The 27,483-nt window shown below is 35.8% G+C and overlaps 1 pseudogene across 3 annotated transcripts in view; it reads right to left on the bottom strand.

The window, feature by feature from the left end:
* Positions 1–27,483, bottom strand: part of LOC150095017 (lysophosphatidylserine lipase ABHD12 pseudogene) — a 91,077-nt pseudogene that overhangs the window by 43,277 nt on the left and 20,317 nt on the right. The window contains exon 1 of one of the 3 annotated variants that reach the window (XR_016550150.1): positions 19,104–19,160. The exons of the other annotated variants lie outside the window; for them this stretch is intronic. The product of XR_016550150.1 is annotated as a lysophosphatidylserine lipase ABHD12 pseudogene, transcript variant X3 (transcript). Of the gene's footprint in view, positions 1–19,103; positions 19,161–27,483 lie in introns of those variants that run through there. 3 annotated transcript variants of the gene reach the window in all.

Below are 27,483 nucleotides of genomic sequence, written 5' to 3'. Positions count from 1 at the left end.
GGGCTACTGTTGTGTCTCAATTTACGATTATTAGACTTTCAACTATCCTTACATGTGAATTTCTACTTGTCTTTATCCAAATCTTATCTATATACGAGATATCACCCAAATACAAATATTCAAGCTTCTTCTCCCCGTAGTGTCCCTAAATATTTATTTTATACTGCGCCTTTCAGGACATTTAGTTTAAGATATAAAATTCAAAAATAAGAAGCAATTACCAAAATATGTCTGAGTGTGAAACTAATATGCAGTCGTGACCTTTATCTCGTAACTTAACAAAATCCCCCCCCCCACCCGCGTGATTAGGAAAGGAGCTAAGAAAAGTTTATTGAGCTCTTAAACATGGTACAATTCATTCTTTATCAAATAAAACTCAATTCAATACTAAGAATATATAATACAAATTAACACTAGTAGACCACAAGTATTAGGTTAAGATCTTACATGAGAATTGTGATCATATCGCCATAACAGATTCTATACATACAAACAAGTATAATCCTAGAACTAGTGGATCCTTTGTCTACCCCTTACTGGTTTGATCACGCTATAATTCTGTATTTTCTAGGACATATATAATCAGTTACTCTAATTTTCTCACTAATACAATATGGATTAAAATTATCCTTTCGCTGAGCTAATGCCCATTTTTGACCCTTAAAACTCTCTTAATTAAAAATACAATGTACATGCATAAATCTCTAGGCACATGAATACGTATTAATTAATAGTAACAAGCTCATTTTCATCTAGTCTGACATGTACTAAAGTCCTAGTATAATTCTCATTAATCCCTTCAACTGCTCAGTAATTGAACAATGTTACAGTTACATATGACTTGAATTGACACGAGATTTTACAGTACCTTTTGACTTGGGTCTTCTACACTGGTCGCTACCTTTTTTCCGATATCTTACCTTCCTAGGACGAACTCTTCTATAACTTATCACTCCTAAGTTCTTTTGGCATTAAGGTGGGCTTTCACAATCTTTACCTTCATTCTTCAATCAAGGACATACATAAGATCAGCTATGGCTGTGAAATTCACCACCTGGGCACCGACTTCTTTATAGAGTTTTCTTTCTCTCGTTACAATCACTGGACGATGAAACACACTGACATTATCTTCTCTCTTTTTAACTAAACGGCGTCCCTGGTTTCTTACAATAGGAACACGGAATCGAAATCCAGCACACTTTGTGCCTTATTGTGTCGGACGGAGAAAATTCCCAACCCGTCACTCAGGAAAACCGCGTGAGACCTATACGAAGACTCATGAAGAAAACTCTGAGGAAAAAAAAGCCTCGTGGGGTGGGAGGTTCCTAACACTTTTATACGATGACCCCTACCGGCACCTTCTTCAATTTCTTTTCTCCCCCCCACCTCTCCTTACTGGAGTCGATTTCACTGACCAATTAGAGTGGCGTTTTTCCAAAACATCATGCGGTCCGTGTGCACGCGACTGACACGTGACGAAGTCTCAATTCGGGAATTATGACCTTGAGCTTTGGTTTTTGTTTAAGCTAACCTCTATGTCTCAATTAATCAAATTCAATTAATCCCCTTTCCAAAATTTTCTAAGAATTAACTCAATCTCTTATTTCAAGTGTAAAAACTAACCTCTCACATACCAAATCCTATGACTAATCTTCTTTGCTTCACTTAACCTTATTTTATCATATCACAACTGGAATGAAATTCCCTTCTTTTTTATTTAGTTCATCAAACAATTGCAGCTATATTTTTCACTTGGATGCAAGCAGATTTTTCTTTCTTTTAATTTTTTTTTATTCGTTACTTTCAAAGGCTCTTAACGATATCTGCTTATTAACAAGCTTGCTTACTTAGTTATCTATACAGGGTTTTTATTTCTTCTCTTGTTACATCATGATAACTGAAATTTTCACATTCTTAAGTTATCAGGGTGTAACACTACCCTGAGTGTTGAGTCTTCAAAATTCGAGTCATCAGAATTCAAGGAGAACCGGCCTACCAGTCCGGAACTCGGGGGGGGGCGCTGTAGGCGCAAGGGGGAAGAACCCCCACCCCTTTCGAGTCTTCAAAATTCGAATCATCAGAATTCAAGGAGAACCAGCCTACCAATCCGGAACTCAGGGGGGGGGTTGGACGCTAGGGGAGCGTAATCCCCTAGTATATTTATTTTAGTCGTATGGGGTTCCCTCGTTCCTCATCCATTCCTTAGGAGTGGTTAAGCCCTCCTAATGAAGGATTAAGTATGTATTTATGACTGTAAATCCGTGTGTGTATTCACGGGCCGATTTTCCTGTTCTGAGGGACGAAAAACCCGAGTTTCAGGGTGAAAAAAACCCTCTACCTCCGGTCTCCGTGTGAGACCGGCTAACTCACCTTTAGTCGAAAGAGACCAGATAGAAGTTCCTCACGTCATAGACGGGAATCGAACTCAGGTCTTTCCAACCAAAGCGCTTCGTCTATATCGACTGAGTTACGGAGGCCATATTATAATATAAATAAAGATATATACGTAAACTGTACAAAAAAAAAATATATATATATATATATATATATATATATCACTTATTTCAGTAATTCATGCTTAGATATTAGTGTAGAAAATATAACAAAATATACAACAGATATTTCAAAGTCACCGCAATACCAGCTTATCTAATACTTGGTTCACCACCCATAATACCAGTATACTTAAAATAAAAAGTACTTGGTGTAAATAAATATAAAAATATTTATTACTATAGGTGTAAATAAATATAAAAATCACATAAGTGGTGATAAATATGCTACAAATAAAAAAATCGTTTCCGTGTAGCGATCATTTCTCGATCGCTATTTTCAGGTTTTTATTATTTATCTGTACCGTTTTCTCAATGAGTTAATTTTCTTTATCAATGTCTTTCTAAAACTGCAATAAGCAATTTATCGCTGCGAATGGAAAATTGTGATAATATACTCGGGGCAAAATATATTCAGTTATTCAATTATTACCCAATGAATCAAGTGTCGTTCTAACTTGTCAAAAACAGATAAAAGTTACAATATTATGAAATGAAACAAACAACTATTAAATACTCAAATACAGAGGAACAAAAAAAAAAAAAAAAAAAAAATTGTTGGCAAATTTAATTTAATTTAACTCAAAGATTTGTTACTAACATATTTACCATTACTTCTGGCAAAATTGACTATTAAGTCGAAATGTAACACGACGCAAGAACAATCGTTTTCAAGCAAAACTTTCAAAGTCATATGACGGTAACGGGACTCTACATGGAAATTTCAGAGACGTTTCCAGGTTATTGTTATGACGTCAAGTTATTCTTAACGTCACATCATTATCAAAAACACACTTTGTCGCATAAGAAAAGCTGTGTACACACACACACATATATCTATCCATACGTTTTTCTACGTATACGAGTGCGTGCGTACACAAACGTTCTGTGTTATAACTTATTGAATGTGAATTGTATAAACTATAATGCTAAAATGTACTGTAATATTCCATTTCAAGGAATGCATGATGTTGACAATATGAAAAATAATCTTCTATCTTTTTTGTTCATTGGGGGGGGGGGACAAATACACTTGTTTACAGTAAGTTTTTAGTTAGCATATAATTACAATATTAAAATCAAAATTATTATTATTATTAAATCCAAGCACCTCCATGGAGTCCGTGGACTCATCGTGGGAGGTCCATGAGCTATTTTAACCACTTTTGCAATATGTCCTCTGTATTTCAACTCCCTGTCCACTAATACCGCCAAATCCCTGGCTTCATCATGTTCATGGAGTACAGTCCTGTATACCAGTACGGTACACAGGTGGTAATCTTTTACTCCAAAATGCATAGCTTCACACTGCCACATTAATTGGCATCCATTCTTCTTTGTCAATACTGCTAGTCTATTTAAATCGTCCTGTAAAATATCAACATCATCTTTATTGTCTATTGCTCTGCTAATTTTGCAACCTCTGAAAACAACTGAATATTCCCCATCAGATTATTTCCTATATCATTAATGACCAAATTAAACAATAGTGGTTTAAATGCAGAGCCCTGTGGCAACGCCACTAGTCACAAGACTGTGCACCTGAATAAACTGCCATCTGATATTTCTCCATCAACCACTCTATTATCCAAACACCACCTTCATGTTCATACCCATTTGATGTAACTTATGTATCAGGATTCCATGTGGTATCCTATTAAACTCCTTTGCGAAGTCACAATATGACAGTGTAGCCATTACCTTTATCCAACTCAATTCTCACTATATTATAAAAAGTGAGTAAGTTACTGAAGCATGACCTATCCTTCACAAAACCATGCTGTGCCCCCATACAATATCCCATTCCTATCCACCCAGTCTTGAATTTTTCTATAACCAACTTCTCCAATACTTTGACCACCACTCCTGAAATACTAATTGGTCTAGAATCAGCTGCTTCTGTCTTGGAACCACCTGTATGAAATGCAACTATTGCTTCTTTCCATTCCCTCGGGACTCTATCCGAGTCGAGAGTCTTTATTACATTAGTGACTCTTTGTCACTAATGTAACAAAGCCAGCCTCCAGCTTGCCAGATATGAAGCCTTAAATTCCAAAGATAAAAACAAGGCAGCCTTAGTGACACTGTTGTTATTGTTGTGTTATTATTATTATTTGAGTTACGTGACACCTCCAAGGAATCCAAGAACTCTTCGAGGGAAGACACTACAACTTTCCGTTCTCCATCATTTAATCCACCAACTACACAGAACCGCTATTACCATCATCACCTTCTTACTGCCCACCACTAGCATTTTTGTCTGTAAATTTCGTGAATGTTCAAGGCCGATTTACCTGTATGCGGGATTAAAAACCAAGTTTCAGGAGAAAATACCCTGCTACTTCGGATAACTGATCCTCAACTGAAGAATCCCATACACAGATTCCTCTCGTTGGAAAAGGCCTAAGTTCGATTCTCGAACTAATGCCTTTTCCAACGTACCGTCATTATTCCAGTTGCGTTACGGAGGCGCTAATTATTATGAGAGAAATTTTACCAGTTAAAACAACGTCAACAAGCAGCCGATTCTGAATTGCAGCCAACCTAGAGAGCGCCTTCGGAGAATTTTCTTTCAAAGAACAAGATTCGAATTCAAGAAGTTACTCGTATTCGAGACGTTTTTTCTCTCTTTTTCTATACTTTTTCTCCTTTCTTCAAGGCTGGCTCATTTTCTTAACGTACGAGATGTGTCTTTAGGAAATAACGTTTATAGTTTTAAGAACGATAAGCGTAGCAGAGATGTCTGCAGTGATAATCCTTGTATCCTCTATTTTGATCCTCTTGTTAGAAAATTCTCAGGAGTGCTTCAGTCAAAGCTACGCGAGAAATGACTTATTCCAGATGTCATCGAGATATCAGTTGACGATGCGACCTGTGCAGAAGGTAGAAATTAAAAATTACTCTTTAAGGCTTTTTTTTTTAATCACTGGAATTTAACGCTTCATATCTGGCAAGCTCGGAGCTGGCTCTGAACTACACAAAACAATTAGGGGATATTTTAGTTTCTGTCGGATAATTATAAATTTCTGCAACTAATTATAACTACATGTATTGGGTACGTTATACATGAATAAATATTTATTACTTATGGATAGGGTGTAATTGATGAGATATTGTGTAATTAATCGATATTTATTACAAATTGTGTTACATCTCATCTCATCTCCTTTTTTCCCCTCTGTGACCTTGCGGTGTCGAGGATTTATTAATCATCGGACGTCAAACCATTCACAGGATAAGGTGGTCAGCCCTACGTCCGGGTGTATCCTACGTCCGTAGTGTTGAGTTCTCAAGGCCGGTTTTTGCGGGATGAAAAATCCCAGGATAAACTGGGAAAAAACCCTACTGTCCACGCCCAAGACCGGCTAACTTGACTATGGCTGAGGAAGATCCTTGAGCTCCTCACGTCACCGACAGAAATCGAACCTAGGACACTCCTTCCACAGGCATATGATTGCGAAGCGCACAGCCACTAGGCTAACCGCGCGGACCGATTGTGTTACATTTGTATATTATTTTTGTTACTTTATAATTTACAAGAAAACCAAAATATTCCCTAATTGTTTTGAGCAGTATATATCTGTCGAATGAACGGAGAGAATGAAAATAGCATTCCGCATAGAACTGGAGTTACAGCATCTTGAATTTGGATCTTCAAGCTATAATTAAGAGTAATCTGTAAACGCTACAGACGCGAGCGACCGCGGCTCATCCATCATAGACAAATGCAAATTATCACAGACATAAACAAATCCCAAATCCGTCCAACAATCGCTATTTGTTCCCATATTTGGGGTGGTGCACCAAAATCCTCTCTCTCTGAGATTGATCGATTCTATTCAGAAGAGAGCAAACCAACTAATTAATTATACCTCTCTCACGTATCTACTTCAATCCCTCTGTCACAGACGTTCAGTTTCTGCCTTACAGACACTTTCACTATCGTTCCTTCAAAATGATTACAACAAGAGTCACTGCTAACCAACACCCTTTTAAAGTCCATTTTGAAAATTCACCGAACCAACTTCACTACCTTCTCTTTCATTCCATCTACTTTCGTTCTTTGGAACAGCCTAGTATAGTTTTTGACTTCTTGTGCAACTTCCATTGTATTAATTTACTGTTAGTTCTGTAATGATACAGTAGTTTGAACATTTCCAGATACTCTGATGTTTAGCATCCACCAAGTAATATTTTGTGGTTCGAACATATGACTGTTTTACTGAGATTGGATTCAAATCTCAGTAAAACACAGCTCTTTTATTGGACAGTTCGATTCTGTAGGGAATCGAACTGTCCAATAAAATCCAACAACAATCTCGTCGTGTAGGGAATCGAAAAAGTTCGATTCCCTACACGACGAGAGGAATCTACATATGGCTTTTTTTGAAGTTGAGTTAACCGATCTCATACTAAGGTAACAGGGTTTTCTTTCTCCCGGAAACTCGGGTTTTTTCATTCCCCATAGAGGCTAATAGGCCAGAAACATACATTTTACAGACAAAATACTATTAGTGGGCGGTAGATGGCGTTGTGAAGTAGTGGCTTCCCACGATGAGTCCTTGTTGGACGTTTAGCTCACTTTATAAATTTTCATTTCATTTATTTATTTTATGCTATAATTTACACGCACCACACACATTAAAAATTAAGAAAATCGTGTAATAATATATATACTATACACCCTCTGTCCAAAAAGAAACCGAACTTTTCGAAAATAGAAGAAACTAGTATCTTTTTGTATCTTTTATCTTTCACCACTTGTATCTTTTTGTTGTTGAAAGCGGTAACCTTCATTAGTGTTGTGTCAACTGTTTATGACATTTGTTTCATTAGAAGCTGAGTTAGTGTCAAGAGTGGCAATGTGTTTTGACGAACGGTCGGAAAATGAGTTTCAAACAGAGAGCTGCGATTGACTTTTGTGTTAAACTTAGTAAACGTTTTACCGAAACGCATCAAATGCTTCAAAAAGCATACGGTGATGAATGCTTATCCCGTACTTAAGTTTACGAGTGGTTTAAGCGATTTCAAAGTGGTCGTGAGACGCTTGAGGAAGACGAAAAGCCGGGCAGTCCAAAAACTGGACTGAGCGAAGTTAGCATCCAAAAAGTGCGTGATTTCATCAAAGAAAACCCGAAATCGTCCGTGAGACTGATTGAAAATGAATTGGGGATTCCAAAATCAACTGTGCACCACATTTTGACCGAGAGTTTGGGTCTTCGTAAATTGAATTCGCGATTTGTTCCCCACAAGTTGACCGACGACCAAAAAATGTATCGAATTGAACACTGCAAGGACCTCATTAAATCCACTCGTAAGGACTCAAACTTCCTCGAAACGATCGTTACTGGTGACGAAACGTGGTGTTTTGAAAATGAGCCCGAAACAAAGCGCCAGGGTGCTGAGTAGAGACCACCAGAAGAGGGGGGGGGGGCATCCGAAAAAAAGTCGCTTGGAGAAATCAAAAGTAAAGACAATGCTGATTTGTTTCTACGATTCCAAGGGCATTTTCCACAAAGAATTCGTTCCGCCTGGCCAAACGGTCAATTGTGAGTTTTATCTCGAAGTTTTGAAGCGATTGATAGCGAGAATTCGTCGCGTACGGCATGAATATCGTGACGACCGACCTTTTGTCAAAACACACTGTAACTCTTGGCACTATAACTCGGCTTCTAATGAAACAAGTGTCATAAATAGCTGACACAACCCTAATGAAGTTTTCCGCTTTCGACAACAAAAAGATACAAGTGGCGCCACTAGTTTCTTCTATTTTCAAAAATTTCGGTTTCTTTTTGGACAGAGGGTGTATATACTATATGCTATTTTATACCTTCAGATCATATTGTTAACATCATGCAATTCCAAATGTGTCTATCATATCGTTTCACATTCTCTTGTTTCTTTTTTAATAATGTGTGTTCTAATTTTCAAAGTAATTCGTATTGTAATTATGTTAGTTGTTTCGGCTAACAAAATATTATCATCATCATCAAATTCCTGCCATGTACCCTGAAGGGGTGTACAGGATATAATAGTATTACATGAAAAAAAATTACATCATTACTAACTTCCTATCTACAATTTTTCTCCAAATCAGTCTGTTACTTGTCAAGACATTATCAGATCTTATATTTCTATCGTCTAAGGCACTTTGTACCGTATCAATCCACCTATATCTTGGTCTTCCTCTGGGCCGTTTTGCTGCCAACCTGGCAGAAAACACTTGTTTTGCTAATCTTTCCTCGCCCATTCTGTTTAAGTGATCATACCACCTGAGATTAGCTCTGCTAACGCATTCCTGGATGCTGACAATGTCAAGTTCTTTCCTAATATCCTCGTTTTTAATATGATATTGCGATTGATGCCATCTGTTCACGCCTCTAATCTTTCTCAGGACTCTCATATCTGCGGTCTCTAGTCTTTGGTCAAGTGTTTTACTTCTGACCCAGCTCTCAGATCCATAAGTTAAAACTGGTTTGAACACTGTCTTGTATACAGCTAATTTAGTGTCCGACTAATTTCTCTCTTATTCCATATGAATTTATTCAATTGACTGCCTGCCATACCAGCTTTGTTGATTCTGTTGTCTATTTCCATATTTAATTTACCATCTTCACTAAAAATCGAGCTTAAGTAGCTGAAATGGTTTACTTGTTCCACAGGTTCCCCGTTCACAACGCAGTTGACATTTTCAACAATTCTACCTGTTTTCATTGTCTTTGTCTTTTTAATGCTGACCTTCCTACCATATCTATTACAACAGTTATTCAATTTAGTCAGGGAATCTTGCAAACTTGTAGCGGATTTATTTAGAAATATAACATCATCCGCATAAAGGAAAGAGCCGACATTAACATCTCCAATTCTGATATCATGTTTAATACCACTTTCCTTCATAATGTGATCCATATAGATAATGAATAACAGAGGGGATAATGTACATCCTTGTCTCACACCAGATTTAACATTAAGCCATCTTCCTGTACTTCCTTGAATTCTAACTGCCGACTTACAACTCGAATACAGACTAAGTATTGCTTGATATAATGCCCCAATGACACCATATAACTGCAGCGTATTGAATAGCTTCTCTCGTGGCACCTTGTCATATGCCTTTTCCAAATCGACAAAACTTAAATATAGATCTCTGTTATATTCCCATGCTTTCTCGACTATTTGTCGTAAAGTGAAGATCTGATCCTGACAGCCTCTATTTGGCCTGAATCTAGCTTGTTCTTCACCAAGCTTTTCTTCCACAATTCTTCTCAACCGTTTCTCAAGTATACTTGCATAGATCTTGTCAGGAACACTCAGTAGGGAAATACTTCTGTAATTCTCAAATTCAGTTTTATTTCTCTTTTTATATATGGGTACTATTAGAGCTCTACTGCAATCATCGGGAATTCGTCCCTCTGTCCAGGCTTTCTGAACTATGCAGTGCAGCCACTGTAAGACTTATACCACCATACTTCAGCATTTCTGGTCGAATATCATCTACTCCTGCTGCCTTTCCACATTTCAAGCCTTTGATTGCTTTTTCTACTTCGAGTATATATATACAGTATATATTCCTGACTGCATGCCTGGTCGGTGTTTTTTACCAGTGTGCTGTCATCACTGCTTGTTTCATTTAGCAGTTTTTCAAAGTAATTACTCATTACTTCAAGGATATCTTTTTCTACCGTTTTCATGTCACCTTTATCATCTCTAACTTCTTTTACAGCACTCTTTCCTCCATTTCTAAGCTTCTTCAACAACCTCCAGAATATATTAACGATAATAAATTTGTACCAACTAAAATGAAGATATTTTAGCTGCTCATCTGTACTTAATAAAAAAAAAAAAAAATTTGTCATCTTAATAATTATTATTACTGATACTCTTTGAATATATCTTAAGTCATCATTGATTAACTTCTTAATTACTGATTAAATTACTGTTGAAAGTTGAGAACGAATGGTGAGGGCTAGATTTTTCTCTTATAGAGTAGTGCGTGATTGGAATGGATTGCCGTTGATGTGGCGTGTGCCAGTAGCGTGAATAAATTCAAAAACAGGTATGACAACTGATGCGAATAGTATGGCGTCCCTAGATGAGTTCCTCGCTCCCTGAGGTCTCTCTTAATAATCATAATAATAATAAATATCACAGATCAGATTCATAAAAATTAGTAAGTTTTAGAAAATGGCCGGCCTAGTTGACCGAGTTGTTAGCGTTCTGGCTCTCCAGCCAATAGGCTGGGTGTTCGAATCCGGCCTTGGACATAAATGTTTGCGATTATCTTTAGGTGGGAGATGAACTTCATCGTCCGCTTATGTTACTACTTCCTCGCTTATTGGAGGTCTGAAGTGGCTTGAAAAAGTAACCTGTTCGGTCACTTGAGCAGAGATTCGGAATTATGCAAAAAAAAAATCTTTAGCCGACTCACCGTATAAAATGTACTATAGGTTTGCAAATAACTTTTCGTGAGTGGGAACAACATAAGAAAGGGACTGTGTATGAAGTACTTCCGGGCTAAACTCTGTTAAAAAAAAAAAAAAAACGTTGTAATGTTAATCACGATTATTGCACGTATGCAAAATTTGATAGATAAAACTCTAATCTGGATCAAAACTGAATTCTGAATTTAAGTAATAAGAATCTTCTGCATCAAAATGTATGCAGTTTCGGATGGGAAATCCGAAAACGATGAATAAAACACAGCTGAGCGATACAGTTTATGATTTGTAATTAAAAATGCGATTATAAATTTAATTTTATATGTCGATAAATAGGGACAAGAAGTCATTTTTGGAAGTTGTATAAAGGTGGGGTGCATAAGAGAGTGAGGCATTACTTTTTTTCACGGAAAGTAGTTGGCGAATGGAATGCATTGCCAGTGAGTTCTTACGTGCACAGACATTAATTCAATTTAAGATGAAATATGACAGATATCATCTCTGTTAGATTCAGCATATTTTTTTATTCCTATTATATTCTTTTTTTTTTTTTTTTTTTTTTTAACAAAGAGCATCCTTAGATGATATAGTCGAATGGAACGTCAACAAAGTTTGACACTGTGACAGGTAAAGGTGACAGGGAATAATCTAAAATGTCACATCACAAGGAAATCAATTTTCTAAAAAAATAAATAAATAAACCACCTACTAGCACATTATAATGTTCAGTTGTTGCCACAGTGATATTGGCCGGCATATGGCTCAACTGTTGTTATGTGAGGTTGTTTTCTCTGGGAGTTTCCGTTTTCCCTCAAAAACTGAGTTAATGCCATTGCCACTCTTGATCGACTTAGATTTCCCAACAGAAGTGTATATATATATATACACACACACACACACACACACACACACTGAACAGAAATAAATGATAGCAGGTAAAGTAGTCACTAAACGCATAGAACGATCATTCACGCCGCATTCTCATGATCAATTACGTTGCGTCATACTGTGACATGAATGAATAATCAACTTTCCAGTTAGTGCATGCAGCGTATCAATGAAATGTTGCACAACCATATTCAACTGAAGAAAAAAAAAAAAAAAAAGGGACTATACTAATTATAAGCTATTCTTCAAATATTTGCACGGAACGTAGTCTGGTGACCAAAACAAACTCTACTAAACCTGTTCGGCCGAACTTTGTTACAGAAAGGTGCTTCAACACATTAATATTATGCGATCTCACGCATAATATTAAAGGGAGGTTAATCCGAACTTGGAAGTTCAGATTCACCAAGTTGGGGGAGGGGGGATAATTGTTGCAAGAATATTCTAAATGTTAAATGTGGTAGTAATATTGCATGTAAGAGCGAGCCGAATTAAATACCTACCTTCATTACACACCAACACAGATGTAAGGGATCCTCCTTAAATCCTGCTCCTTTTAAGGATTCTCCCAAAGACCAGACCTTAAGAGTATAGTATAAGGTAGCGGCAGTGACATTTTGCGATCTTACTTTTTACGCAAGCAAAGTTGTTATTTTTATTTCCTTCTTTTCAACTGAAGATTGGAACCCAAGGTCTTTCCCTAATACCAATTGTGGATGCTCCATATTTTTCCAAGAGACTTGTACCCCTACCCCCTGTATAAAATGTCACGGAGTCTGTAAGGGAGAGAAGTGAAATGATATCTTCCTTCTCAATATCACGATTTTACAACTATATTGTAAAATCGCTAGTGAATCAATAATTGCCTTTTATTCGTATTAGGTGCCGGATAGTTTTCATCGCTGTAAGATCACCACCATGCTTGTTGGATCCTGGATTATCTAACACCATCGGCCTGGCCATTCATGGTATACTAATACTTTCGTTGATGGGATTTTTTTTTGAAAATAATATTAAATAATAAATACCTGATTTGGAAGGAGAGAGAAACTAGACACTATTAAATGGGAAATGAAATATGATTGTGTGTGTGTGGTTGATGATATCTTTAATATTTAGAGCAGTAAGGACAGAGCGTTATTTTGGGGACTCTAACGCACTGAAATATAGCTGCATTTATTATTAATTAAAACGAAGACTTCACATTTTGAAATCCCCGTTGAGAATGAAATTGGCTAATTCCTACATGTCAGACACAATCAAATGCCTAGGAAATGTCGACAGAGAGAGAGAGAGAGAGAGAGAGCATATCCAAAGATAAGTAACATAGATAAGGAATTATGTTACCAGCTAAACAATAGTAACTCACCAGCTAACATTAATTAGCTGATGGGATTCCAGGTAGTGAAGAAATTGAATAATGATGTCCATGTCCACATTTTAGAGAAGATCAAGATCGGAGCAGCAGGAAGACAGTTCGATGAAAAACTTTTCTCTCTCTTTTTTAGGAACAGACTGGATATTAGCCAACTTCCAGAAGAATACGGATGTACTGATAACATAATATGGGTGTTAGTTTGGAATTGCAATTATTGAGCAAGCAGCAGCATCTTCTGAAATGGGTGATGCTTTATCGCATCTAGATGTCAAGCTTATTCCAATGTCTTTCAGCGAAATACCAAACAAGAGTCTTCTCTGAATGCGTAAATCCGTTGCAGGTATCATGATATTTAACAAAAACAATTAGGCAATCGGAAATTCGACTCTGAACAGGTTCAATCTGAATTGTACGAACCTGCTATCAGGAGATGTTTAGGATCATTATTTTGATTTTGTTTAGATCATTAGGATCAAAACAAAATAATGTCCACTACATAAGCCAAAAAAAAAAAAAAAGTGTGGATTCAACTGCTGTGGTAACGAATTGCAATTTTTATTTTTTATTTATTTTATTCTTATGATGTTTGCGATCATTTCGTTATTTGTCAATATGAGGAGGTAGTTTGTCCAGATGAACAATGCTTCTGCATAAGGTGGTGGGAGAGAAAAAATCAGAGATCAGTTTTAGTTTGCAGGTGAGAAAAAGAGAGATAGGAACATAGATGGGCCAAAGTTCAGAGTAATGACCTTAGATAATGACCAGAAATTGCAAATGCCATCTGAAAAGGTAAGTTGCCTGCTTTTGGACCTTTCAAAATTATGTTTGGAGTTATTTATTTATTTATTTAGCTCAAGCAATTGCTGTAGTCATTCTTCTGGCACCATTACAGTATTAACGGAAAAGGACCCTATCCATTGCCACAGAAAACAACACTAACTTTTTTTTTTCATTTCATCCCATTTTTTCATTTATTCAGCTTATTACTGTCTATAACTAGTATGTATTTTGGACGTAGGACAAATTCATTCCGCTTAAAAAATCAAACAACAACAACAAAAAAAAAGCAGCGATAAAAAACCTTGTTGAGTTGCTGCCAGAATTATTAATAGGCATTCAGCAGCTATAGCAATCTGTAGTAAAGAGATCGTAAATACTTCATGGCACTTTATTCTTATCTTATCTTATTCTTATTTTTAGACCGGATAACATCCGGTCTAAAAACCTGTTTTCTAAATAGTATCAATGTTGTCTTTACTTGCATTCACGTGCCGTCTCCTACCTAGGAAGTTGACTACCATCATGTGACTCATGGTTAACTACGGGAGTAATGACATGTGGTGAGGACCCTATCTCTTCCACATATTGTCGTAAGTATTCATGGCTGTAATCTGTGTATGTTCAAGAGGCCGGTTTGCCTGTTCTGAGGGACTAAAATCCCGAGTTTCCTGGTGGAAAAACCCTCTACCGCCGTATGAGACCGGCTAACCCACCTTTAGTCGAAAGAAACCAGATAAAAGTTCCGCACGTCATAGATGGGAATCGAACCCAGGTCTTTCCGACCAAAGGGCTTCGTCTATACCAGGCCTGCACAACTTGATTGTCTTTGAGGGCCAAACCCAACTTGGACCACCTGACCAAGGGCAAGATCACTTCGGACCTTGAATCTTAGACTAGTCCACTGCAGCTAAACTTAAGTAAATTTGTTAGTAATTCTTCATCCAGTAAATACTAATTAATATGCATATTTAAATTGTTTAGAGAGTTACAATTAAAATTATAAACAAAATTATTTACAAACAGATATAGCTGCAAAATTTCTCAATAAAAACCACTTAAACATAAACAGAAAGTTTACTAATAATTTCACTGAGAATATCACACTTATTCTCAGTGAAATATCAGTGACTGAATATCACATTGTAATATTCAGAATGTCACAATGTGACACATCGCATTTCTTTGTTTCCACTATTTTATCAAAGTTTGGTGTCGTGTTTGAAGTGGCCTCTAAATTGATATCACTTAAAGATGAACGCTGTTTGGTTTTGTTCAAGTTCATGACCAAAAATGTTTGTTCACAAGTATATGTGCTCCTAAACGTACAAAATACCTGGTAGGCAGTATCCAACAAACTTTTAAATTTATCCTGATCCAGAATAGAATAAAACTCTTGCAAAGTACTCTCCCTATGCTTGAACCGATAGTTTTCAGAACACTGGAGATCAATAACTTCCATTTGGAGTTCGACAGATAGATTTCCTGCTTCGACAGAAAATGGATCCTCAATCACTTTAATGCGGACTTCGTCTTCATCATTCAATGGTATTCTTTTCTGAAATTCCTCACTTAGAAGTGATATGTGCTTCTTATATTTTCAACTCACCACTGAATGATATTCTGATGGAATATTCTGTCGACAAGTTAAGAAATGTGACATATTCCCCTTAGCAAGTTGATTTTCAAACAAACTTAATTTCATTTCGAATGCCTTTATAAGAGACATTAACTGAAAAACAAACTTATTTTTTCCTTGAAGCTGTAAGTTAAGGTCATTCAAGTGACCCAAAATGTCACACAAGAAAAATAAATCTCGATTCCATTCTTCATCCATTATTCTTGAAATTCAAAAAATTCAACTAGTTCATTTTTTAGAGCGACAAAGCGTGACAAAACTTTACCGGGGCTCAACCAACATACATCAGTGTGGTATGGTAGATCCCCGTACTCGGCATCATTTTCTTCTAGAAACGCCTGAAACATTCTGTGTTTCAAACCCCGAGCTCGAATATAGTTGATCAGACCAAATACTGCTTTAATCACATGATCGAACTGCAAAACCTTTGAACATAACACCTGCTGATGAATTAGGCAGTGAAATTTTGTCAATGGTTTATCTGCATACTGCTCAATAAATGTTACAGCACCAACATTTTTTCCACACATAGATGGGGCACCTTCAGTGCAAACTGCTACTAAATTCTCGAAATTTAAGGGTAGTTTTTCGGTTACACACATCTTTACGTTTTCTGCGATCTCCTTTCATGTTGTCTTCCTTTCATTGAACACAAACCAGCAAGCTCCTCTGTCACCTCAAAATTCTTATTAACTCCTCTTACATATATTAAAAGCTGTGCAGTATCTTTCACGTCAGTACTTTCATCCATAGCAAACGAATAATAGACAAATTCACTAGCCAATTTTTGCAGGTTATCTTTAAGATCCTCGGAAATATCAGCCACCCTGCGCTGAACAGTCATACGGGACAAACTAATATTTTCAAAATTATTTTTCTTATCAGGACACAGTTCGGAAACGGCAATCATCACACACTTTTTTTTATCAACTCTCCCTCAGTAAATGATTTGCCAGCACAAACTATTTCTTGCGATATTTATAAGCTTACTTTTGTGGCAACTTCTTTTGCAGATGTCACTTTTTTAAGGGCTTGTTGCTCACCGCTAAGGACTTTCAATAACTTTACTGCTTTTATTTGCTTTTCACTTGCATCCAACTTGCCGATTCAAAATGACGTCTCAGATTGTACTCTTTCGACACAGCGATAGATTCCCGGCAAACAATGCATGCGCACACACACACACATACACACTATTTTGTCCTTAAACAACGTAAAAAAATATTTGTTTGTCCACTCAGGGTTAAATGCTCGATGTTCCGAATCTATTGTACGCTTTTTACTTAAGCTCATCGTGTCGCGATTGGCAATATTAATTACAAAAAACTAATGATGAAAAACTCACAATAATGCAGATTATGATAACAGTTATGTAATGTATTGATCCAGCTACAACCAACCACTACACTGTCAAAGCCAGTCAAGGCACTGCCAACTTTGTGTAATACGATTCGTTCTCGTTCGTAGACATCAAGTCGTTATCACGGAGATGTAACTTTGAATTTCCCCGTAGCGACACTAGCGCTAACAAAACCTCGAAGCGATTGTAGTAATTTGTTATTAATTACGACAGTGGGAATAACTCCAAATGCAATTTATTGTCAAGTTGAAAGAAACATGATTGTGACATTAATCGCATGAACGTAAACATGCAGTCTTAGTAAAAATTTAATTTTTACTAAGACTGCATAGGAAAAAATCGTCTAATTTCATATTTCCCCGTATGAATAAATAATTCAATCAGGCAGACGGGCCAAAATAAATAGCATTGCGGGCCGTATGTTGTGCAGGACTGGTCTATACCGACTGAGCTACGGAGGCTCTTTCGTCTTTACTAGTGCCACATAATTCATTTAAACTTAAACTGTGGAAGAGAGCGCTAAAAATGTATAAGACGAACAAGTGTGTTATGAAATGTAAATGTAATCTGCATTCACATTATTGTCTGTGATATAATTGCATCAAAGCGCGTGATTCACAGATAGATAGTTGACATTTGTGCATGATATTGTGAAATTGCAAATATCTGTAAACTGATTTTCATTGAATATCCACACGAGACTGATCTACACGTGGCATGAGTGCGCTAAAATAACAAAATTAATTTTTAAATTAACAATATATATATATTCAATACAATATGAAAACATGCACAGAATATCCAAAAAATTATAATCCCCACTCCTGCAAATATTTCTCGGTGAAAATCTACATGTAGTCGACCTCAAATATCATCTGAATGAGAAAATAAAAAAAGACCGGTGTTGCTTTTTTATATTTTTTTTACTGCTTCTAAGAATAAGTAATGTTAGATTCTTCGCAAAGCAGTTAAACAGTACTAAGAACCGAAATTATTATATCCCAGTATGTGCTGAGCTATTCTGAACACATTTATTTTGCAGGCTGATTTGAACAGACTGATTCTATTAATGAGAGTCAGCTTAATGTTGCTAAGTGCAATTTTATGCATTTTGGGCTGAAGACATTGTAAACTGAGTACTATATTAATGGAAATGTGCTGCAAGTGGGTGATGAAGCCAGAGAAGACATAGGGTGGACATTGGCAGTGCGTCAAAGTTTAGAGGTAACACTGATAGAGTTGTGTAACTACAATGTTGAAAACAGCATTAGCTTGCAAGAATAAGGAAGTTATTCTTCCACTTTACAAGGACTTGATAAGCCCACACGTGGACCTACCATGATCATATCTGAGCACGGTAATCCACATGGAACTCAAATATAATCATCTGAGTTCCATGGAGATGAGGAAACAATCGAAAAGACTCGGCACCGGATAACCAAAATTATATCTGGCTTGTGGAACTTTGCATGTGAAGAAGACTGAAGGGGTGTGGTCTTCAAAGTTCGAGAAATATAACAAGGAAGAGAGGAGAGAAGACAGAAATGAACAAGGTAGTAAGGCGTTCTTACAGTAAAGACAGGGGAAAAAGTTTGCATCTTATGATAGCTGGAGGTAGAAAAATTCGGGGGGTTATCCCTGGAAGCTCAGTAATTGTGTGGTCAGAAAGAAACGTAAGCTATGAATGGACATTACGGGTACGTCTTCAGTGAATGTTTAAGGAGAGGTATGACAGGTGCCTATATAATAAGCAAAAAAAAAAAAAAAAAAAAATTCCAAGATCAGGCTACTTACTAGCGATAGAATACCGGTAAAATCTGTCTTTTCATATGGTTTAGAAACAGATTTTTCCCTATTATTATTATTATAGCTACGAGTTATACTTCGGAGTATCAAAAACACATGGTTTAATATGAAATTACATAAAAGAATCCTGATATCAAAATCGGATATATTGCCATTAAATCACACACACACACACAAAAGCATGCCATCCCTAGCTTCTTAGAAAGTGACACACACGCATATGTGTAGAGAGAGTTTACTTTAACGTAAGTCAAAGTCAACTTACCGCTTTGTCTTAATGTACACGCAGCTGTAAATACAACACAAGTCCTTGAATTTTATTTCATCATGACGTAAACGCAACAACATAGGCGCAGTACATCTCTGCGTGTGTTAGTCAGCGTAGAACACGAGTTATCGGGAGGTCGTGAGCGGATGTTTTTGAATTGCACAACTATCATTCTGAAAAACTATTTGCTTCTATTACAATACACGCTGTCGACCTCACAGAGTAAATGCCATGGAAATTTGCCTGCTCACTACTCCTGAATAATTTCATTGGTCAACTCGAAGCGAGAAGAAAAAAGAGTTTTCCGTTTTTCAGCCTGTGCATTGTTCATTAATTGTATGCAAGAAGAAGCTTGCTTTATGAAGAAATTCAGGGAATCTGTATTTTTTCCCATAACGTAAGCATTCACGCAACTAGCTGAACTTTTATTTGTTCTAACAGTTGAATAAAGCTCACTAAACCTTCAGAGCACGGACATTTTTAAAAATATATAAACATGTTATTTTCAGATAATTACAACAATTTAAAGTACTGTACTGTACTGTACTGTACTGTAGAAAAACAGTTCACTTTGTAGACTCCTAGCGGCTACTAATAGATTAAAACCAAACCATAAATTTCAAATTAAAATATTTATTTAAAAAAAAGTTTAATTGCAGACTCGTAATAACCAATAATAATAAACGAAGCAAAAAGCATAGAAGAGATATAGGTAAAAGTTATTCTATTCCAGTAATTTCTGTTGCAGTTGACTAGCGCATGTCGTAATCGCCATTTCCCAGAATGACGAGTTACTGACAGCTTCCTATGATTAGCGGTGCACACTAATCATAGGAAGTCTAATCACTAATCATAATCAGATATTTTAATTCACTTTGAATTAAAATATCTCAAAAACTGTCAAATATATCTTACTACTGTAAGCGAGAGATTTCTTTTTGGTTTTTATTTTCTCTAAAACAAACAAAAATTAAATGGCTATCTTGAGCGAATCTCAAATTGCAGACAACAACAAAACAAAAGCTAAAAAAACATATTTAAAGTTTTTTTTTTTCCCCGATACGTCTCGTATACTGATTTTTAATGAAGCGCAATACAGTTATTCATATGAGCTTGTGTACAGAATTCATGAAATTCTCGACGCTATCCTACTTTCCAGGAAGTCAGGCTTTCTCCCGAAATGGAGTTATTTATTTATTTAGTATATGTATATCACCCTAATGAACCTCTTAGTCTAAGTACTTACTCAGCATTAAAGCAACTCCTATACATTTTATAATATAATTTTAAAGAAGATAAATGCAAATACAATTGCTCCATTTCTTCCAATTTTATTTATTATTATTATTATTATTATATTAAATAATAAACAAAGAAAGTTTCGTTTTTAATTTAAAAAAAAATGTGTCCATTACGTTTTCTTGGCTGCTTGTTCATTTTTATTAGTTATCTAACTCGCTTGAATGTTTTGGGGGATTCGGGGGCGCGATTCTGAATTAGGATACCACTGCCCTACTGGTTACAAATCGAAAACCATTCAGAATGCTCCTAGATCCTTGAAATTGATCCTTGATTCCGAGTTTCTAGGCATTTGCCTGAGCATTTGCCGCCCTTCTCAATAAACACCAAAAATACTACAAAAAGTCAAAACGACGTACAGGGAAATAAATTAAAACACTATGTTTAGTTTTGAATTAAAACTTTAATTTCAACATTCTAAAATGTTATTTTTCTTGCTTTTCTGTTAGCAAAATCGTCGATGACATTGGCGAAGTCTATTTCATAATAATGTAGGTAATTTTTAATCAATTTTATTTAGAAAAAAATTCCTCTCACAACTAGCAATACTTAGCAATTGTGAGGAAAATTCGCAGTAATATTATAATATTTGGGAATGAGTTCTGGAGACTGTATTTTAGAATTAACTGCAAAAGTTCAAGAAGGTTCAAAGTGTCGCCCGGGGGGAGGGAATCGTCCCCTCAGCTCCTCCCTAGCTACGCCTCTGCCTACATAGAATTGTTGAAAGGTAAAGAGAGAGGGGAAGGAATGAGGCGCAATTTAAGGTTTTTATTTTATTTTTTTAATTGGGAACCCATCCACGAGAGGATGGTCAACCTATAGTACACTAGTGCAGTGGATAAGCATATATGTTTGTAAGAATGTTAAAATTGAATCTGGGGTTTGAGAACAGTTAATATAACTTAAAACTATATAATAATACTATTAGCGCTGAACTAATTAAACTAGTCCTCACTTGTACTAAGAAAGTAAACACCGAAAACACAGTACCCTCTCTGAAAGTAGAGTCTGTTTTCCTCCTTGAATTAATAGCAAAATGAATTCAAGAAAGATATAAAATGAAGTAATAAATCAGGATTAAACATATATATACTTCGCGTCATAGCGATATAAAATTATTTCATGAAAAACGATCTTCACTATTTCAAAGATAAGACAAGGTTCTGACATGGCTCTACACTTCCTCCAGTATATTTCATGATTCATAGGGCGTCACAGCAGTGGCAAAATTATCCTATCACATCTTCCTTCTTCACAATCAAGTAAATTCCGAGAGGAAAACCCCTTTTCATCCGTATGAGACTGGCTAAGTTACCTTTAACTGAAAAGGTCTTAAGGTTATTCGCGTCCAGACAGAATCGAACCCAGGTCTTTCCAGCCAAAGGACATCGTCAATACTGACTGAGCTACAGAAGCCCAACATTATTATTAGTCAGGATCACCATGAAATTATGACTCATAACTGGAGATTGGCTCCATACAACGTCTTTCGTAACTTCTCCTTAAACTCTCACCATCCTCTCGGGCAATTCATTCTACATAGCTACATAAAAAATAAAAATAAAAAATTCTCCCTCTCTCTGTTTTTTTATCTCCCATTATTCTATCATTTGAAAATTCTCTCCCGTATCAATCTGGTACATGCCTTTTAACAGCTTAAATATCACAATTTTATCATCCCTTCTATCCACCAAACTCTGCAAATTACATACCTGCAATCTATCCTCATACACAACATTCCGCAGTCGTGAATTAATTTAATGCCTCTGTGCCTTTCTAAAGTTTCTTTATCCACTTCAAATCCTAGTGAATAGATCTGAACACAGTAATTCATATACGTTCCGACCAGGACAGTATACAATGGAATCACCACTCCCTTATTTCTGCTGATCAACGTCCTCGGTATTATTTAACAATCCTCTGAGTTGTCTTTACCCTTTGCAATACGACCCTTGAATTTCTATCTACCATTACCTCTCCGCTTCCTTCACTTCCTCAAGTATATTTCCACCGCTTGAATATGCAACCTGCCATCTGTTAATATTGGATTCTACAATAAAAAGAGAAAACAAAAATATAAATAATATCTCTATTTTTAGTCTACCCTATATAACTAAGATCCAGTTAGCCAGCATAGAACAAGGAAGTGTGTTTCTTGTTATATGGCAACTGAGAAGCAGCTACGAACTTGAGATAATCCGATTAACCGTTCTCTTCAGTTTGGGGGTTTATCACACCTTCTAATTGACATGACGGTCAAATTGCACTTCTTATCTCTGTCCTTTCAACAGGTGGGCTGAATCATATCCAGATTTAGCTGGACGTCTATAGACATCCTGGCCGTTTGGAAAGTTATTCCAAGAGTTGAAAACCTTATCCTCAGTTAAATTGTTGTCCCCACTCATTCGCTCTCCAGGAAGAGTTGAATTCGCTCTTCAGGAGGATTTGAATAAAATGAAACCCAGCTTATTCAAATCCTCTGAAGAGCCATAACGTCAGCACTATTACTAACCTTCTCATCTGCAAACAACTGAATATCTCCCTGTTGCTCAATGACAATCATTGACACCAGTGGCGCACTGAGGATTTAATCTTGGAGGAGGCCGAGCACTCAAGATTTAACCTTGGGGGGCGAATTGAGTAGACGATTTGAGAATACACTATGCATTGCATACGAGGTATGACTGAGCATCTGCAATGATCGCCAATACATGATACCCGTGATCTCCTCTGGCCCGGCTGAGTTTACAGCGGGCCGTGATTCCCGAGAGCTATAGGGTATCCCCACCTTATGTGACCGCTAATTCATAAGTAGCAGAGAAAAAAGATTTGGGGAAATTTTTCTAGTGTTTTCTCCTTTTTCTTTTTTTTTTTCGAGGGGGCAGGGGTTCTTGTTCCCCCTTCCTGGGTGCGCCAATGATTGACACAAATGATGAAGGGAGAGTAAAAGTCCCATTACTGAACCCTATAGAACCCAACTTGTAACCTTTCTTCTCCCTTATACTGCTCCCCATACACAATTCTTTAATCTCTATTAGACAGTTAATTGAAAAGTTGAAAAGCGCTGTTTTACAACAGACCATTGCAACTTTTCATGTGACAACTTATCAAAGATTTTTACAAAATCTAGAAAAAAATATAGTATAACTAATTTCTTTCTTTATTAAATTTATAATAAAATAACTACTCTTATTACTTTATTATAAAATACATTACTGAAACAAATATGTGCTTCTTAACAAATCCGTGCTGACTCTCAAAAATAATACTTCATCTGTCCAAGTTTGCTATACGATGTCTTCGATGTTTCAAATATTCTTCATTCAAGACTAACTGATTCAGACGACTATTCTTTTGTATGTGGCTGAGAGGAATCAATATTTTTGCTCACAAGTAAACAGATAGTATACATTTACTTTTAAACAAGAATACAGACGAAGTGTATTATTAGCATAACATGAAATGTCACCAGAGCACTTCTGTAAAGTAGAATATCATTTTACATTAGTAGTAAGTCATGTAGATGTGCTCCACATCTAAAATCAAACCCACTACTATGCTGCAGTCAAAACTTTAATTAATTTATTAGAACTGTTAGTTAGTAGATGCATGTTATTATTATTATTACTATTATATCATCGAAGGCGGGCATTCCACATAACCCACCGTCTACACTACTTACCATCTACGCCACGTCATTATCCATCATCTACATACAATGCCATCTACCGCCAACTAATAGTATTTTGTCTGTAAAGTGCGTATGTTCCCTGGTCGAATTGTCTGTATAAAGCATGTAAAACCTGAGTTTCCGGAACGAAAAGCCCTGTGCCACTGCAACGACATCGGCTATTTTTTTACCTCTAGTAATGCACACGCGCGCGCGCGCACACACAAGGAAAAAATGTTTCGCCAAGCTTTGTTATTCATCATTTAACAGGTAATCATACTATTTTCTCCTAACAAAGATAATTAATTTATATTCATTAATTAGGTCGATTACGAGCTTGATCAACTGGTCAAGATTTAACGACATTTAACAAGGTCCTCGCACAAGACAAACGAGTTTTACAAACAACACAGCCTTATCTGTTAAACAACTGTGTCAAGAATGTTCATAGTTTATATTCATAGAAAGTTTGGCATTACTCATACCAACAAGTCTAAATTGTTCAGCGTCTCCTCTATTCAAGGGGTTCATTTATGCGTCACTCGCATTATCTTGAATAATTTCCATTTCAATATAGCCCTCCTGTGGATTTGTCCTTGATGCTTTTGTTGCCTTTAAATGGGATTTCTTCATTATTCGTATAGTTGGCTAGCTTTTTTTTTTTAGCTGGCTTTTTAATGATGGTGAAATGGCAATGCATGAATTCATACCAGAGTTTACAAAAGATATATTCTAGTTTAGTAAAAAGAGAGTTCTGAGATCTCTTTTGAATGAATGTAGTATCTGCTGATGACGAAATAGCACTTTAGGTCATTCTACATTTGTTATGATATTGCTATCTCAAATGCAATTTTTTTTTTTTGGTACCTTTTTTTACCTTTCTTATTCCAAACTAGTTAGTTAATGTATGATGATACAAGAGTCGTGAGGTCCATACGGACACGTACCACAAAACTCAATTCGCACGGTATGAGACCGGCTAACTCAACTTCAACTGAAAAGCCCTAATAAAGGTTTTTCGCGTACAAGATGGATTCGAACCCACTAAACTATGGAGGCCCTTTTTCTTCAAAGGGAAAATTTAAATACAACATATTTTAAAGTATAAATGTGCTTATGTCGAATATATGGCGTTATTTACCAAAACTTTCGTGTTTTTTTTTTTTTTTCCTCACTTAGAACATAGTCTCACTTTTATAGTATCGTTTATTCTTGTATAGTTTCAATTTTCAATGGGGGGCGGGGGGGGGGGGAAATTGCGTAGCATAAATAAAAGTCAAACTTTTAATTTAAAATATTTTAAAATATCAGACAATAAATAGCAAAAAGATACTATTAAATTATTTTTGCTAGAAATATATTGAAATAATTATCATGAAAACTTGGATTACATGAATTGCATCTTTAGAATCCGTATCTATCGCAAGTTATTGATTGTTCAGTAATATTTCACATCGTGGTAGGAGGTAAACAGATACAAATAACAATTACAAACAGAGGAAAAGTAACAGTTTCAATGAGACATACCAGGGATTTTGTTTGATAAACAATTCTGCTTTATTACCCATTCGCTTAATAAACTGCTTCGTTTAAAAGTGAGAGTTCTCGACAAATTTTAGTAAACACCCAGAATACCAAATTTCATTACATTCAATTTTGTATCATTTCTTGTATGGGTATTTTCATGGACAAGGTACTGGTGAAATGGCTACAATTATTCCTCTACTTTCTTCCAAGACTACTGTTGATCACTATCCATTTACTGTCCTACTTCAGACTAATGAATCAACTTCTCTTTATCTTCTTTCATTACATCTACCTCTTTTCTTCGGAATAACCTCCCTTCATTCTTGTCTTCCTCAGATACCACATTAAGCTATTCAAGAAACACTTCAACAGAATTATTTTTCTTTAATTTTTTTTTCAACACATAAACAAACAGCATTTGCAACCTTTCCTGTGATTTTGTGTGTGTGTGTGTGTGTGTGTGTGTGTGTGTGTGTGTGTGTGTGTGTGTGTGTGTGTGTGTGTGTGTGTGTGTGTGTGTGTCTTGCCATAAACTAGATTTATATATGTCAAGTTATACTGAATGAAACAGGCCATTGAGCCTAACGTGTTAAAAGGAACATAAGATAAAATGGGAACAGTGATTTCAAGATATGATAGTGTACATATTATTATTTATAATCATTAAACCACAGAAACAAAATTATATTTATCTGGAAATTTTAAAGCAAAATATCGTGTATTTGTATATCTTTAAATATGATACGCGATATGGGAGAGGCAGTCAAAAAAAGACCTCTTATTATATATTAGTAAAATCCATATATATATATATATATGGATTTTATAATATATAAGTGTCGACATGATGTTACTCCTACTGAGTGTCTGCCCTTTCATGACGTCACTCCAAAGAACGTCAGCGGAGAAAGGCCAGTTTCAGAACCTGTTTGCGAAACAGAATTCTCTAGGATACATTTCAAGTAGTAAAATAACCAATACCAAATTACATTTGCTATTGGTTATTTTAACAATAGCAAATGTTGCTTGCGAGTGAAACACAAAGGGTAAAAGATCAACTTCAATTGGTTAAAAAGATAAGTTAAAAATAAATTAAAGGTGTACGCTCAAAACATGCAAACGCAGTTTAAATTAAAAATAAAAAATAAAAATATGTAGCTGAATGAATGATACGCGTTATATATATATTTTTTTTTTTAATTTTTTTTTTATTATTCAAATATAATAATAATATAATGCGACACGAGGTTATTCAAAAAGAAATGATTTTATACTTTCGTAAACCAAATCATTGTAATTACTGGAGAAAAAAATAACAATAATACATTCTATATAAATAAACAGATCCATGAATATGTATTCACGAGCTACACATCAAATTTTGATATATTATTTTTGGGTCGTGTCGATGGTGATTCATAGTCCTACTTCTTTAATTCTACGTCTCGTAGCAGATAGTGGTTTTCATACATGGGATCTCTTGACACATACGAGGAAGTTGCACAGTTTTAAATCCACTGACCTCTGCGATCTCAATGGTAGTGTACTATTAAGATGTTTTCAAGCATACGCGTATGAAAATGAGGAGAGAAATTATAGGATTTATTATTATTATTAAACTGGAAGCGGTGGGCAACTGACTAACATGTTCGGGAAATAATTCATGACCAATTTATTTTATTCATATTTATTTATTTATATTATTTTTTCACAGAGCGTTGATGTGTACTTGCTCAACTTATGAGAACATCGATGGGAATACAAAAACTTTATTTATTACATTCCCATTAAGCACAGATTTATTCTTGCTTAATGGGAATGTAATAAATAAAGTTTTTGTTTTGAAGAAACCTATACAATATTATACGCATAACCAAAATT

This window comes from Typopeltis vanoorti, chromosome 21 (assembly GCF_054136105.1).
Source record: "Typopeltis vanoorti isolate ZY-2024b chromosome 21, IOZ_Tvanoo_1.0, whole genome shotgun sequence".
In the NCBI taxonomy this organism is placed as follows: Eukaryota; Metazoa; Arthropoda; class Arachnida; order Uropygi; family Thelyphonidae; genus Typopeltis; species Typopeltis vanoorti.
This window is presented reverse-complemented; position numbering and strand designations above follow the sequence as displayed.